This window comes from Pseudorca crassidens, chromosome 6, assembly GCF_039906515.1.
Source record: "Pseudorca crassidens isolate mPseCra1 chromosome 6, mPseCra1.hap1, whole genome shotgun sequence".
Classification (NCBI taxonomy): domain Eukaryota; kingdom Metazoa; phylum Chordata; class Mammalia; order Artiodactyla; family Delphinidae; genus Pseudorca; species Pseudorca crassidens.
In genome coordinates, this window is record NC_090301.1 from 13708048 (window position 1) to 13723746 (window position 15699).

The following is a 15699-nucleotide window of genomic DNA, read 5'->3' on the forward strand; positions in this document are numbered from 1 at the left end:
CAGTTCAAGATGACTCCGAAGGGCTATCAGGGCTCCCCAGCTCTGACTGAGAGCACCTTGTACCTACGTCACAGTTCAGCTCCTTCTGCCTTTGAAGAGGATTCCAAAGAGGCGTGGATTCGCAGTACAGTTCCTGCATGTAAATCTCCAGATCAGAGTCTATTTCTCGGGGGAATAGATCAAGTCCATAGATTTTCCAGAAGCTTTGCTTTCGACCCCAGCTCATCTGGATTTCTCATTCTCTGCCCTTCATGGGCACAGACGCCTGCGTCACCCGTTTTTCTCTCCTTCATTATGTTGTCAGTTACCATTTCACGTGTCTGCCTTTTCTTTCCAACCACGCCATGGCTGGCTTGAAGGCAGATTGTGTCTTAATCTTCTTTGCGATGTTGGCAGTTCAAACTCTTGACCTGCACTTGGGAGTTCTGGAGTAATTTCTCCAAGTTCTGTTGGAATGGAGACGTTCCAGAGAAAATGCGAGGGCAAGGAATGGAGAGCAAAGGGAGAAAGAGTAGCTTGTGGGAAGATGGATTTGGAGCCAGAAGTCATTGTAGGAATGAGTGTCCTTGAATCTCTCTTATAAGGAATTTTTTTTTTTTTAATATCAGTGTTGTCTGCTTTGGGTTTCTTTTCAGTTCTCAGCCTCAGCAGGGTTTGCCACTGAAGTACTTGGCACTGGATACGTACATCTGTAGGAGCAAACTCGGGCAGAGTTATTAACAACACGATCTTTTCATTTGGAAGCTTCCCCACTCCTCTCTGCTCCTAGCTCCTTTGTATTCTCGTGCCCTCCCCACCACTCAGTGACCTCATGTCACCTCGCTGCAGTCCCTGCTCGAGCCCTCCACCCAGTCCTGTCTTCCTCAAGCAGAATCCACCCCCCCTTCTCCATCTGTGTTTGTCTTGCTTCCAAGTGGATTCTAATTCAAATACCAACTCCAATCAAAATGAAGCTGTTGGGAATTCCCTGGCGGTCCAGTGGTTAGGACTCTGCACTTTCACTGCCAAGGGTGTGGGTTTGATCCCTGGCAAGGGAACTAAGATCCCACAAGCCACCAGCCAAAAAAAAATTTTTAAAAAAAGAGAAAGGAAGCTGTTGCCTGGGACACTGGGTTGAGAAGGATTACGTGAGACCACCTCTGCTCCTGCGGTACGGGCAACTGGCAATGTGCTGGGCACTGGAGTTAGGGTTAGGAGTGGCTGCCCAGTTCCTGTGCATTTCCCATCCTTGCGTGAAATCTGCTGAAAGGTTAACATCAAGTTGCCTCAAACTTTTGATCCAATGACTGACTATAGGAAAGAGTGCTACTGTTTCCTGGGAAAATTAGTATCTTCAAAGGACAATCTTTTTTTTTTTTTTAATTTTCAGCACATTTTTATTTTTATTTTTTTCTACATCTTTATTGGAGTATAACTGCTTTACAATGTTGTGTTAGTTTCTGCTTTATAACAAAGTGAATCAGTTATACATATACATATATCCCCATATCTATTCCCTCTTGCGCCTCCCTCCCTCCCACCCTCCCTATCCCACCCCTCCAGGCGGTCACAAAGCACCGAGCTGATCTCCCTGTGCTATGCGGCTGCTTCCCACTAGCTATCTACCTTACGTTTGGTAGTGTATATATGTCCATGCCTCTCTCTCGCTTTGTCAAAGGACAATCTTTAACTCAAAAGAATGATTTTTTTAATTGAAGTATAGTTGATTTACAATGTTGTGCTAATCTCTGCTGTACAGCAAAGTGACTCAGTTATACACATATAGACATTCTTTTTTTTAATCTTCTTTTCCATTATGGTTTATCACAGGATATTGAATATAGTTCCCTGTGCTATACAGTAGGACCTTGTTGGTTATCCATTCTAAATGTAATAGTTTGCATCTACCAACCCCAAACTCCCAGTCCATCCCTCTCTCTCCATCCCCTCCCTTGCAAGTCACAAGTCTGTTCTCTATGTCTATGAGTCTGTTTCTGTTTTGTAGATAGGTTCATTTGTGCCATATTTTAGATTGTATATGTAAGTGATATCATACGGTATTTGTCTTTCTCTTTCTGACTTATTTCACTTAGTAGGATAATCTCTAGTTTCATCCATGCTGCTGCAAATGGCATTATTTCATTCTTTTTTATGGCTGAGTAGTATTCCATTGTATGTATGTACCACATCTAAAGGAATGAATTTTTAATTGTTGGAATTTTAGGTCTTCAGATAGTCTGCCACTGAAGTCCTTCCACAACCCACATCCTTGTCCGCCATCTCACTAAATAAACCATCATCTCTATCTAGCCTGAAGTCATCTCTGAACACATTCAGTTAAATCATATCTAAGTGAAGTAGTAAATGAGTTACAAAGAACCATACCTGGTTACGGTCTGAAGGCTCAAACAGGTATGTCCTTGGGCCAATCACTTTAACTCTCTAAGGGAGGGTCATGAGTGCTACCGAACAAGTGGTTCTGAACATTAAATGCAAAAAACAGATGTGTGGGTACTTTGTAGAGTGGTGTACACAGACGGCATATGTTCATTGAAAATTTTCAATTAGCAATCCTAGCAGGTCACTCTATTTTCCCACATCATTCCAAAGCAATCAGCATCTAATTCTCCTGATTCTAAGATAACATTCAAGGTCTGATGGCTACTGAGAGAGCCACGTGTGTGTAGTGTCAATAGGAGAAGTTTGAAAATATGAGAAAGTTTATATGGGATCTTGAATTTTCTAAGAGGGTGAAAATAAGTTTAAGAAGTGCTAACAGTTGGCATCTAAGAGCCCCCTTGGCATGTCCTCTGCAGCTCCACCTTGGTTATGTCCCAAGATTTAACAAGAAGATCCATGGTCTACTTAGAGAACAGAGCCCCATCCTGACCAGAAGTTCATTTGCCTGAGATGGAACAGGATAAGTGTCAATTTCCTTATGGGCACATGAGAGGAAGTGCTATGAAGAGAGGACAGATAAGCAGATAAATGTGTCTGGGTTCAGAACACGGGTGATTAAAGTGCTCCAGGTGAATAATGGAGATGAGGAGACATCAGCAAAATAAAGAAATTCCCATAAAAGCTCTAAACTCCTTTGCCTTTCCCTTGCCCCTTGATGTTCCTGTAGGGAACACGTGTGGTTGGGCATGGGAGGTAAGAGAAGAATAATTTGATGGAGAGATCATAAACCACAAGTCTCAAGAGAGACGCTACAGCAAGCACATAAAGTTGATCTGAGAGAGAGAGAAATCAAAACATGCCTAAACGGGTTTCATGAAGGTCATTTGGAGAAGGTGATGGTGATTGAGCCTGAGTAACTGAGCAAAAGTTTACAAAGAATAGCTTTAAATAACACTAATGTCAAGGATTCTCCAGAGGCATCTGCTTGCAATTTTCTTACATCATTAATATTAATACCCAACTATAAAGCCATTGTCTCTTGGATATATTCCTAATTTATAAAGAATATTTACTTTTGAAGCTCATGACTTTCCTTGTATTTCATCAAAAGCCACACAACTGTAACTACTAAATCCAGGACAGGTTGACGTTTTAAAGTTACAAATGAGACAGTGGCAGCTGCAGGATATTTTACTGAACAGAATGGCCCATGAGTGAGAAAGTCCATTTCATAATACTTGCATGAAAATTAGTGAGTTCCTTTGGATTTCTATGGGACTTATCTTCTGCAATGTTATTTGTTCCTTTGGATGAGCAATTATCTTTTTAAGAAATAAAGAATAAAAGTAAAGTTCTAGAAATCAAGTTAAATCAATTTAATGATGGCATCAAGAAAGAATTTTTGCTTTTTAACAAAAGTGAAGTAAAATGGAAATCTAGCTTGAAAAGACTCTGGAGTGTTCTACAGAAATATTTCCAGCCAGTGACCCAAGCCAGGGCAGAGGCCTTTCACCACCTCAGCTCAAAAACACCACGTTGGATTCCGAAAGTCAAATTGACCCATCTCAGTCTATCAAGTGGTTTCCAGTTTTCAGCTTCTCCCTTCTGAACAGCTGAGCAAAAGACATTGCTGCCTAAGGTTTATTGAATTCGTTATTTTTAAGCTAAAGGATTTGGGAAATACATTGCCCCTTACTTTGTCTTTAACATTTAGAAGGGCTGAAAATAAGAGTCCTTCCCAGAAACTGTTTCCATTACGATTTTAAGCCCAAGATGCTCATGATGATTCAACACAATCTATACTCTTTTTTTGAGAGACCTTGGTTCTGATACTATGGATTTTTATAGTCACTACTGGGAAGAGTTGAGAATGAACAATAACAGCCTTTTATAAGCTGATATTCACTGTCATCTATAGTGTAACTTGAGTGTGTAACTGTGCTGAGTCAGAGACTCTCTCCAAAGAAGCAGAGTATTTTTCCATCTTGCTTTCCTATCTACTGCTGGTCCTGCGCAGAGTGAGTCAGAGCCCCAAGAGGGGATGGGTAGGTGCCACACCCCAGCAATGGGGATTTCCTAACATCATACATTTGGCAAGAATGAAATGGGAAGTTTTTAAAATGCATGAAATGGAAATGAATCTAGCCCAGCAGAGTAAGCCAACACTTCCCTGACTCTCAGACAGATCACCAGCCCTGGGGAGTCTGAGGTTTCCCATTTGTTCCCATACCATGAGGCATCTGTTTGTTTCTGGGAGATATCATGGCAACACTGTTTTACACCTCTCAAAATAGCTTCCATTTGGCTTTAGTCATATGCACTTCATTAAAAGTTGGATTTTTTTTATCAAGTTGTTGCTAACAGGATGCCTTAAATTTGAATAATAGGTTTTAATATTCTGGTCACTATCGATTTTTACACTCTCATCAAATATGCAGCTTTTCTATTCCTTTCAATAGAATCTGAGAATGTCTCTGGCAAAAATGCAGGACCCCTGGAGGACTGTGTAGCTGCAATTCAGTTCTCTCTTCTGGAAGCCATAGAAATAGCTCATGACTGGAATTACAGATAATTGCCCCATTCTTTCACCTCAGAAATGGCCTTGAGTGCAGTGCTCATCTTGGGTAAAAATTATGCTTTATCTTCTAATCAATTTCATCTCTCTGTTGGAATTAGCAACTTCTTGGGTTGTCTATTTAACATATCAGGTGATATGCCCTTTGAAGTCTAAAAGTTAGCATAGTCTCTTTTTAAGAATTAGAAAATAATGTTTTCCTTGTCAGAATTTCCCACTTATATTTTCTGTACTGTGATATCTTGACATTTGAATATGTAATTAAAATCAGATCAGAAAGACCTCCTATAGCAGTCCATTGCCAAGGGTCAGCAGCAAACACCTCCTCCTGGACTCATAGAGCTAAGATGTTGCATGATTCAAGAGTAATCAAAAGAGAAATCCTTAGAGGGAGACAGAAAACAAATAGTTGAATCCAAGGATGTAACTCCTTGAAGGCAAAGATTGCATCTTGTGTGCCTTTGTATTCCAGAGGCTCGGCAAAGCGCCCAGCATAGAGAAGGGTCTCAGTCAACACCAGCTAGATACAGGGGTGAATGAATAAGCAAATGAATCAAAAAAGCTCTCAAGGTTAGACTTCCCTGAGCAATTTCACACTGACTAATGACTCTTTAGTTTCCCTACTCATACCATATTAAATCAGAATGGCATAGTGGTTTTTAGCATGGACTCCAGAGCAATATAGAACCCCAGCTCCACTGCTAATTGCCTAAGTGGTGTTAAGTATCCTCACCAAATCTCAGTTTCATCATCTGTAAAATGGCAATCATAAATACACTGATTTCGCAAGGTTATTAAGAGGATTAAATGAAAGAACAGAAAATACTTAGCACACAGCCTGGCAACAATAAGCACTCAATATCTGTGAATTATAATTATTAATATCACACGAAAAAAACAACCCAAGTGGGAAGTTAGGGGTTATGACTTTAAATTATTTTAAAATAATATTTATTAAACGAATGATTGAAATAAGTGAATAATTAATGAATGCATAAATTAGAAAATGAGTAATTCATGTTGTCTCCATACATAGTCACTAATGAACACGTAATACCAGCTGTAAGTCCCAGGTGGTTTCCCTTTATGTTAGATGGCTGAGGACAGGGTAACATCTTCTGTTTTCAGAGACTGCTGGCATAGCGCACGCCGTATTGTAGGTACTCAGAAAGTGTTGTCAAAGTGCACAAATACGGGGCTTCCGCGGTGGCGCAGTGGTTGAGAGTCCGCCTGCCGACGCAGGGGACACGGGTTCGTGCCCCAGTCCGGGAAGATCCCACATGCCGCAGCGGCTGGGCCCGTGAGCCATGGCCGCTGAGCCTGCGGATCCGGTGCCTGTGCTCCGCAACGGGAGAGGCCACAGCAGTGAGAGGCCCGCGTACGGCAAAAAAAAAAAAAAAAGTGCACAAATACTACTTATTATCTGCTTGTATCCTTAAGGAAAGATGCCACCTATTGGTTCGGCTTTGGATAAACCCTCTGAAATTGCCCATAAAAGACAAAAGTGAAATTAGCATAATCACTGACAAAGGATATGAATACAGAAAAGGCATGCTTTCTAAAGTCCAGCTGGATGAAATAGTTATTTGCTGAAAAGCGGTTTTTTTTTCAAGTAGTGATATCAAAAATAATTTAGCATCAAATTTTCCTTCTCTGTTAGAGGATCAACTTGGTCATCCTTAGTGACAGAAAAACATTAGGAAGATGTGAGGTTTGATAGTATTTAAAATGCCTAGAAGCTATGTAAAAACCAGACATGTGTAACACTGACCTGCTATGTGTTTCAGAACCTGAGATTGGAGACCCATTGAACGGATTAATGTTCACAGGAATAATTTACTGTAATTACATCAAAAAACTGGCTCTAACTATGGCAATAAATGGAACTGATAGCTTTTCAGAGCAATGCTGTGAAATAAATAAAGTATACACATATTATTGTGAAAAATGTAAAACAAAGTTCAAGTGGAAATCATGAAGACATGGGGAAGTGAGAACAGGGAAAACCTAAAGTAAACTATTCATTTTCTGGTTTATTCTGAAAGTTAACATGTGTGCACACAAACACACAGGGAATACTATAATAATTTTGACAAGAGAGCAAGAACTTATGCAAATCTCAAGTGGAAAATATAAGAAAGAAATGAATAGAAAAATGAACTTCGCAAAGCAGCTCATATTCTACAAATTGGAGTCAATAGATTGATGGCATATAGTTCTGCACATGCAGTCTACTCAGAATAATGGCAGAACTTCCATCCAGGAGGGTTTCTACTCTACCCTGGCGTAACTCAGCGAGCTACGTGGCACCTACTGTTACACAAGCTGATGTTTAAGCTGTTTCTCCTTGTGGTGCTTTAGGAGATTTTGAAGTCTGTGGGGAAAGAAGAATAGAGAGAAAGAAAAAAGGAGAAAGAGAGAAGCGTAGGACCAAGGATAGAAGTAGGGTTTGAATTAATTGAATGTCCACCATCAGTACCAGGCTAAGCAACTTTACCTACATGGTCCCGTTACTCTTCTCAGCACCACTGTGAATAGGTATCCTTATCATCATTTCATAGATGAAGAAATGCAAGTCCAGGGAAATGAAGAAATTGGTTCAATGTCATGACGGAATATAATAAAAAGCAGAACTAGATTGTGGTCAGATCTGTCTGCCTGTCCACTGCTGTGCTTCCACCTTACCACTAGTTTGAATTTGCTTGAGCCTAAACCAAAATCCTACCCACACTGGCCATACCGAGCCATTGCCCCCATGTCACCAGATGTCCTTTCTGAGAATGCTCCCAATCACCTGGAGGACGACAGTCCTTGATACCTTGTGAGGTTAGAGAGATGCTGTTGCCTACCCTCTCTCACTCTAGGGAATTCACATAATGATGTTTTTCAACCTAAATGCTGCAGGATTTTACAATAAGGAATATCTTCTGAGGAAACTCAAATGTTAGCATTGCCTTTATTACATATCCTTGCTAGGCGAGGAATTTTATTCTGAAGGGCAGATTTATCACCAGCAGGCTGCATAGGAAATGTGGCATCAGGTATACCAGAAATGGATATTTTTAAAGATGTCTCATTCAAGCTGAGTCTAATAAAACCTGCTGAAAAACACTTTGACTTGTTTTATTTGAAAAGAAAAGTTCTTTCGCTCTCAATTGTGCACCTTTCTATAAACTGAACTATTCACATTTACTTCTCTTCCAAAAGCTGTGTCCATTAAACCCTGAGAAAATGTATTTTTCACCATCTTCCCTTTGCCTGGAGTTCTAGTGACCATTCTGATTTCTATCCCTAACCCATTACTACTTGCACTTCATTTTCCAATTCTCTTTCGAGATACGTTTGTATTCAATTTCTATAGTCATTTCGGTTGGCCTCCTGTCGGTTTTTGGTTTTATGTTGACTTCCATCAGAGATGCCTCACTGTTTACTTCTGAAATTCACATTTGCGGCAGAGATGGCCAGCTGCTCACTAAGTTCTACCCATCTTTCTCTATAACACAACCATGATTTTATGCAGCAGATAAAAGTACTGAGCCAAAAAGACTATACTTCTCAGCCAACCTTGTGTCTATATGATTGAGGTCTAGCCAGTGAAGTACAGGTAGAATTTGTTGGGGGACACATCTTGAAAGCACCTTAAAAGGGTAGCATGTAGCTGGCCTGGACCCTTTTTGCTCTTCCTCACTTCCTCCCTCGTGCCTGGTATGTGAGCCTGAGTTCTGGCAGCAATCTTGGACCCTGGGGAAAGATTGGTAGCCACACATTAAGAATGGAGAGAAGAAATATAGAAAGATACTGGGTCCAAGATGATGGTGGAGTGCCGTGCCAGTCTTAGAATACCTATTTCTGGAGAGAAAACTTAAAAATTCATCTCATTAGCCCAGCATTGTTCTTAGTAGCATCATCATGTTATTTCTAACAAATGTACTCCCCAGAAGATATAAAGTCCTCTTTTTTTTTTGCGGTACGTGGGCCTCTCACTGTTGTGGCCTCTCCCGTTGCGGAGCACAGGCTCCGGATGCACAGGCTCAGCGGCCACGGCTCAGCGGCCCAGCCGCTCCGTGGCCTGTGAGATCCTCCCGACCGGGGCACGAACCCGTGTCCCCTGCATCGGCAGGCGGACTCTCAACCACTGCGCCACCAGGGAAGCCCTCGTGAGAGCTTTTGATGTTGATATTGATTATGTGATTTGCTTTGGCCAATAGAATATTAATAGATGTAACTGACCTGAGTTAGATGTGTAATAAGCTTGCACAATGGGACCTGGTCACTTGCAGTTCGACTTTTATTCTTAGAGGACCAGGCTTTGAGTTGAGGCTTTGAGCCATTGGACCAGGGAGGATAAAAGACACGTGGAGAAGAGCTTGGCTAAACCTGAAGTTTGGAGCCAAATCCAGCCAAACCCAGACTCAAACAGTCAAATACCAGCCAGTGATCACATGCGTAAAAGAGAAATAAGTACTTATTGCTGGATGCAAGTAAGATTTGGGGTGAAAACACACAGCTTTTGTGAAGCATCAGCTAACTGATGCATGTGGCGTTTCAACAAAATTCTCAGACTTTAATCTCATGAACTCAGAGCAGTGGTTCTCAAAGTGTGATCATCAGCATCTCTTAGGAGAACACCAGCATCAACCTGGAGACTTGTTAAAAATGCTCAGGTCTCAAACCAGACCGACAGAATCATAATCTCTGAGGGAAAGGACCAACAATTTTTGTTTTAACAAGCCCTCCAAGTGATTCAGATCTACCATAATGTTTGAAAACCACTGACCTGGAGCATATGTTCACTCTTAAACCATCCCAGTGCATAAATCATCAGGCCTGGAGCTGTGGGGTGGGTCAGCAGCACCAGAATTATTTAATCCCACAGGACAAGACCTGAGGACGCACATTTCTAACAAGTTTCTGGATGCTGATGCCGCTGGTCTGAGGCGCACACTTTGAGAATCACTAGACTAAGACTGCAACAGGAGTGGCTAATTGGGAAATCAACATTCTGTTAACAAAAGAAAGAAACAAAAGAAGAAGGCTACTGGCTGGAGAGCAAATGTCAATCACAGCTGCATCCTTATTAAAAGGAAAAAGTTCTCATGGAAGAGATCAGACAACCACCGATATTCTGCAGCAATTCTGCAGGGACAGGCAAATCTGGAGCCAAAAGAGAAATCTCATCTGTCTTTTAGTTCATGAAATTGATTGAGACATGAACTGATTTTTTTCTTCTCTTCTATTTTGCTGAAATTCAACACAGATCGGAGGAATCAAATAAAAGACAGCGGTTTTTGCTACACAGAGCCATGTATCATCCCAAATGTGATCTGAGTTGTCACACAAATCTTTCTTAGTACAATTCACTGAAGATAAATATAGTGCTTAAGGAGATAATGTCTATATGTCAAACAACTGAGTCATTTTGATCCATTCTCATGAAACCAAGACAACAGCCTATAATTTTGAGCAATACAAAATACAAAACAGGATCACAGACCCTGGTTATTGTTGCTATTTTTAATCTGTTCCTGATATGTGAAAATTAAAGAATTTTGGAACTCAAAGAACCTTAGAGATCATCCAGCCCACATATTGCAAGCCCAGACAACAGGCCACATTCCACCCAGAAATGTGTTTATTTGTCCTGCACAAAAGCATTTTTCTTTTAATTAAAATTATCACCATATTTAAAATTTTTCAACTTTTCTTGGCAAGTCTGAAGATCCAGCAACACATAATATGGACAACAGTCTAGTTTCCTCATGGCACAGTACATCAGAGCTGAGGGCTGGTGTCCTACTTTTGAAGAAGCACCTACTCTACTCCCCAGTCTGACAAAGACATTCCACTCTGTTGTTTTACAACCAGCCGGCCTCACTCATTTACAGGGCCTGCCTGTGTCCTGTAGGCATGTAGATTTGCCATCTCTAGTCTAGACAAACTCCTTTGTTTTAGTAACTAGAACACTGAAGTTCATGGTGATGACCAACTTTCATTCACATTCTCTCTTTAGCAGCAGACAGGTTTGCACTGTCAGTTTTTCACTATTTCAGAAAGTAGTTTCTCTTACAGACACTTATTCACCATGGAAAATGGGGTTGCAAAAGCTCACCATTCAAATTCTGCCCAGTTAATACTGAGGCAGGTGGCTCATTTCAGTATATGGCTAATTTCAGAAGCCTAAAGAGTAAAAAAATCCATGATCAATGCAAGAAATGATCAACCACAATACTTTTAATGTGAAATAAATCTTATTCAGATTTTGTGGACTTTGTGCCCTCAATATTTTCAACTCCTTTGGTGAGAAAGTGGGAAAGCAATTTTTAGGGCTTCCCTGGTGGCGCAGTGGTTGAGAGTCCGCCTGCCGATGCAGGGGACACAGGTTCGTGCCCCGGTCCGGGAGGATCCCACATGCCGTGGAGCGGCTGGGCCCGTGAGCCATGGCTGCTGAGCCTGCGCGTCCGGAGCCTGTGCTCTGTAACAGGAGAGGCCACAACAGTGAGGGGCTGTGAACCGCAAAAAAAAAAAAAAAAAAGCAATTTTTAAACACATTTATCTGGATGACTACTATTTAAAAAAAAAAAAAAAGACAGAAAATAACAAGTGTTAGCAAAGATGTGAAAAAAAAAATCCCTTTATGCTGTTGGTGGGAAGGTAAAATGGTGCTGCCACCATAGAAAACAGTATGAAAGTCCCTCAAAAAATTAAAAGTAGGATTTACCATATGATCCACACACTCCACTTCTGGGGATATATCCGAAAGAACTGAAAGTGGGATTGCAGACAGATATTTGCACACCCGTGTTCATAGCAACACTATTCAAAAATACCCAAGACGTGGAAGCAACCCAAGTGTTCATCCACGGATGAAAAGATTTTTTTTAATGTTGTCTATACGTACAATAGAATATTATTCAGTCTTTAAAAGGAAGGAACTTCTCTAAGTCTGTGAGTCTTTCTCTGTTTTGTGAATAAGTTCATTTGTATCGTTTTTTTTTTTTTGTATAACTAAATCACTTTGCTGTACACCTGAAACTAACACAACATTGTTAATCAACTGTACTGCAATGCAAAATAAAAAGTCAAAAAAGAAGGAAATTCTGACACATGCTACAACATGGCTGAACATCGAGGTTACTTTGCTAAGTAAAATAAGCCAGTCAGAAAAAGACAAATATCACATGATTCCACCTCCATGAGGTATTTAGAGTAGTCAAAATCATAGGAACCAAAAGGAGAATGGTGGGTGCCAGGGACTGGGGGAGGGGGGAGTGGGGAGTGCTTGCTTAACGGGTCCAGAGTTTCAGTTTTGCAAGATGAAAAGTTCTGGAGCTTGGCTGGCCAACAATGTGAATATACTTAACACGACTGAAGTAAACAGTTAAAAAATGTTTAGGATGGTAAATTTCATGTTATGGGTTTTTTACTACAATAAAAATAATTTTTTTGAAAAAGAAATTTCTTAGTCAAGTCTGCTAGGTTTGGGGGGATCCGGTGTAATTATTTCAAACGCCAGAGTGATGATATTCAAAGATGAACTAGAAAGATGATGTGTGTCCTATCCTGCAGAGGCTCTTGTGAAGGAGAACTTCCATTCACATCAGCATGGTTAAGCAAGTTCAAAGACAAAGTCAGGTTCCCAAAAGATCCTCTCAATCGATGAGTAAAAAAATGCTCTCTAGAGCTAGAACTGATAAATTTTTAGATGACAATTTTATCTCATTCTGAAAACTACAACAAAAAATTTTGCATTAAATATGTTTCAGATTTACTCTAAAAATGAGTTAAAAAGTGAGGAATTTGGTTGTTATATCTAATAAAATTCAAGTAGAGTATAAAATATATTTTATGATATTTGACTCATCTGCTTTGGGTTTTTAATACTCCTCTCAGTATAGATTATGTACTCCTATTTGCTAATCCTAGAGGTCATTATTCCTGGAACTAACAGCAAGGACTGTATTAGCTGCTCATATTGTAATAGTTCTGTCTCCCTAGGGCAATCAATCACTGAAGAAAGGCAAGATCAGTGTTAGTGTCCCAAAAGGCAGTCCCAATGCAAACCACCCTCTGATAATTTTGTAATTGTTGGTCTATTTTTATCTGCTGAATCGGGGTACCTTTAAACTGCTGGTGTGCGTATCATTTTGTCTCACCAGCTTTCCACACTGTCTCAACGTATCTAAAGGCTGCCAAGGAAAGAGCCACTGTGCCAAATGCTCCGAATGCATCTCAATAGACTGAGCTTGGTTCACTGGAGATACTTCAAATGGAAACTGGAATCTATCCAGGAAACAGATTAGTCTAGTGCTCTAGGGCTTGACCACCTTTAAAAGACAAACTTCAGCTTCGTCTGAAACTTATGAAGTCACAGCTGTTATATGTGTCTTGAAACTTATCCACTCCAACTAACATTCTCATATACTGACACATTATCATGGTACTCTTGTAAATTCTGTGACTGTTAGAGCAATGACACTGGGAAGAGGGAGAAAACAAACCCAATGAGACTAGTCTTTGCTCTCAGGAAGTTTATATCTTAGTCAAGGAGATAAATGCTATGTCCACGGTTCCAGAAAAATGCTTGACGGTATATCGTTGTGTCAAAAATTTGTGATGTCTGCTACATTAAAAGAATTCAGTGACAGAAAAGACCAAGGTGATATGGAGTATTGAGAAGGGTTTCATGAACCTGATAGGGTTCCAACAGGACCTTGAAAGAAAGATGGTATGCGAAATAGAAAGCAGACCGCTTGTATGTTCTCACTTCAATTCTGTAATACATATTTCCTATATTTGCTTTATCACACATCTACCCATTACTCATTCCTATAACCATCCATCATTCCATCGCATTTTAAAAATACATGTTTAGGGTAAATTGCTCACATCAGTATATCTCACCCCTAAAAACTTTAGCATGAATAGCATTAGAGTTCAATAGTTATTCATAATTTGGGAGGGGTAAAATTGCATAAATCTTAAGTGCACTCTTGGATGTGTTTTGACAAATGCTTGCTCCTGAGTAATATAACCCTTCTTTCAAGATACACAACATTACCAACACTCCAGAAAGTTCCCTCAGTGCCCTTTTCCTATCAATACCCACCCCCCTCTAACTCCCTTGAGGCAGCCACTGTTCCAATTTTCTATCCACAAATTACTTTTGCTTACTGTAGAACACCAGGTAAATGGAATTATAAGCTATCTTTTGGGTAAGGCTTCTTGACAGCATAATGTTTTTGAGAGTCATTTAAGTTTTTGCATGAATGAGTATTTCATTCCTTTTTAGTGCTGGGTAGTATTCCACTATGTAAATGGACCATAATTTGTTTATCCATTTTTTGTTGGTAATCACCTGGGCTATTTACATTTTGGGGCTATTATGATTAAAGCTGCTTTAAATCTTTCTGTACAGATCTTTTCATTTCCCTTATGTAAGCACCTAGGAGTAGAATTGCTGGGCCAAAAATAAGAAGGTAAAAATAACTTTACAGTAGACTAAGAATAAAACTGGATGATGGGTTTTAAATTAAATTTTACTCTATAAAACTCTATAGATAACCATTAAAATTATATTTGTTTCTGAGAGAATGCTGGGAGAGGTATATCATAGAAATATTCAGTCCCATAATTTGTATTTCTTTGTTTCAAAAAGCTTCTAGAAAAAAACCTTTGCAAAGGATTGTTACAAAAATTGCATCCTATCAGGGAGTAGTGGGGAAAAAAAAGCATGAAATTCAGTCATTGGGGATCATTACTTTTTATATTAGTCCATATTTTATGCAATCCTTCTCAAAGTTTTAAAATTCAGCAAAATGAAGAAACGTGCAACTTAACTAATTTTTCATTCTGTCTTTCTATTAAAAAAAAAGTGAGAACATGCAATGATCATTATTATGTTCTGTGTAAATAGTAATTCTTTCATGCTAGTAATTGCAGGTAAGAATTTTCCTAATAACACCAGGATAACCTAGAAGAATTAGATACATTTGTCATGTTTCCTAGTGATTTTTCTAAAAAAATTTTTTAACTTAGATTTTTTTTTCAAATTATAGTATAATGTATCTAATTTTATAGTGACTCAGATTCTGGGAAGAGTTAGATACCCCATCTTAGTAGTATTGGACTTCTCGAGTTTGCTTTATGATGAGAAAAACTGACGCAGTTACTAAAAATACTGATTCCCAGGTGTTTCCCCTGGAGATTCTGCTTCAGTAAGGAGAAGATGAGGCCAGCAGAGAGCCCTCCAGGGACTGTAGACAGCACATCTGAACTTCACTAGTCTATTCCGCCCTCCCTCGGCTCCTACACTCTTGGAATGAGCAGGCCATTGTACCCCTGTGGGTTTCGCTCCCTTATTTGTTAAAAAGAAAAAAAAAGAGCATTAGTACCTAGAAATGTACTCAGATCTTGCCACTCCTGCCACAACCCTCCAATCAATGCATGTACCCTTAGAATAGAACTGGAGGCCTTGCCATCACACTGTCTGCAAGGCCAAGGTGATGGGGCCCCTGACTCACCCTGTGTCTTCCCCTTCTGGCATTTCCCCCAGGTTCACTCTGCTGTAGCCACACTAGCCTTCTGGTCCTCACACGTGGCAGACTCACTGCTAACTCAAGGCTCTGCACTTACTGTTCCATTTGCCTGGAAAGGTCTTCCCCTAGGCAGTTACATGTCCTGCTCCCTTGCTTCATTCAGTTCCCTCTTTACATATTACTTCCCCAAAGGGGACTTCTCCGAACTCC